Below are 676 nucleotides of genomic sequence, written 5' to 3' on the forward strand. Positions count from 1 at the left end.
CGGGAGGCTTGCAGAATGAGAGAGTTCTTTACATTATCATCTATGTTTGTTGATGTCTTTTATTTGATTTTTCATTAAGTATTCCATTACAAAATGTTCAAACACAGTCTTCATGGGAAACAGTGAAGATGCTGCACTTGAGTATGTGTCCTTAGCTGCGACGCTTGGTGCATGAGTTAGTATCCTTGGGAACAAGTGGGGGCAGGAGGCGCTGCAGGTGTAGCTTGACAGGTGTGGCGGTCGAGCTCAATACGACACGAAGAGGGACGTGGTAATGCGTGGGACTAAGGTTTTAACATCGATACTTTTCTTTCACTTCATTTGACTTTATTGGCCTTTACTTTTACTTATTTCTTTCTTTTCTTTTTTACTTTGTTTTGTCATTTAGTTCCATCTTCATAGGGGAATGCGTGTTAGTATGTGATCGAATCTAACGTTTATAGCAAGTTCTACTGACGGTGTGGGAGAGGGTACTGCGTATGTGGGTTTCCCTCTCGACGGGGCACTGGGTCCCCCGGGGCGCCGCGGCCTCATCTCGCCGTGGGGGGGCAGCACTGTCTCTGAAATGTGATTCGCCGTTTACGTGGACCATGCTACTGTGCTGTTTGGTACTATCTATATGAAATGTGAAAGCGAGAATGGCTATATTGTTGCGGTGATCACCATGCTAGTTATC

Source organism: Penaeus chinensis, chromosome 40 (assembly GCF_019202785.1).
Source record: "Penaeus chinensis breed Huanghai No. 1 chromosome 40, ASM1920278v2, whole genome shotgun sequence".
NCBI lineage: Eukaryota > Metazoa > Arthropoda > Malacostraca > Decapoda > Penaeidae > Penaeus > Penaeus chinensis.